This window comes from Mastomys coucha, unplaced genomic scaffold (genome assembly GCF_008632895.1).
Source record: "Mastomys coucha isolate ucsf_1 unplaced genomic scaffold, UCSF_Mcou_1 pScaffold20, whole genome shotgun sequence".
Taxonomy (NCBI): Eukaryota; Metazoa; Chordata; class Mammalia; order Rodentia; family Muridae; genus Mastomys; species Mastomys coucha.
The window spans coordinates 116,395,491-116,396,263 of NW_022196903.1; the positions used below are offsets into that span (position 1 = coordinate 116,395,491).

General features: G+C 37.9%; 1 pseudogene; it reads left to right on the plus strand.

Annotated features, from left to right (window-relative positions):
• LOC116099995 overlaps positions 1 to 773 on the plus strand; it is a 10,039-nt pseudogene that overhangs the window by 1,203 nt on the left and 8,063 nt on the right.

Consider the following 773-nt stretch of genomic DNA (forward strand, 5'->3'; position numbering starts at 1 on the left):
GTGCAACTCCAATCCATTTCATAATATTGGTAGCTTAGAGTCTTTGATTCATATGGGATATTTTTCCTTAACACGAGAAGAAAAACTAAACAAATTGAATAGTAACAATTGAAGAAATAAAATATTTCTGCCCTGTTTAATCTTCCTATAAAGCTACATCTACCCTTGGTCCTGAGAAGGCTCTATGCCTCCGTGTAGGGGAGTCTCAAGACAGAGAACCCAGAGTGGGTGGGTTGGTGAGCAGGGGCAGCGGGTTTTTGGAGGGAAAACCAAGAAAGGGGATAACATTTGAAATGTAAATAAAGAAAATATCTAATAAAAAGGAAAACAACAACAGACAGCCACATCTGAAGTCTCTTGTGTGAGAAGTTTTGATGATGTTCTTTGCAGTCTATAACCTGCTTCTCCATTTGCTGTGAAGATGATCACAATAGACCAGGAAGGAGTGAGAGTAATTTACACCAAGTGCTTCATGTCTGCAGTCTGCTCTGTGATGAGACAAACGCATCTTCTCACTGAAGCGGAACCTGCTTCAGTGAGGCAAAAGCAGGAGGGTTGTGGTCATTAAGGAGAGGTATTTTACTGGTCAAGAAGAAACAGAAGTTCAGGACCCTAACTTGAACTAGAAACATTTGCTTAAAATAGTGAAGAAAGTTTTTTTTGTTAAGTGCACAACGATGAACAAAATGTTTACTTAAAAATAATTTTTATTTATTTTTTGAATCTTTCCTACTTATATACAATGTACTTTGATCATATCCCCCCCCTCCATT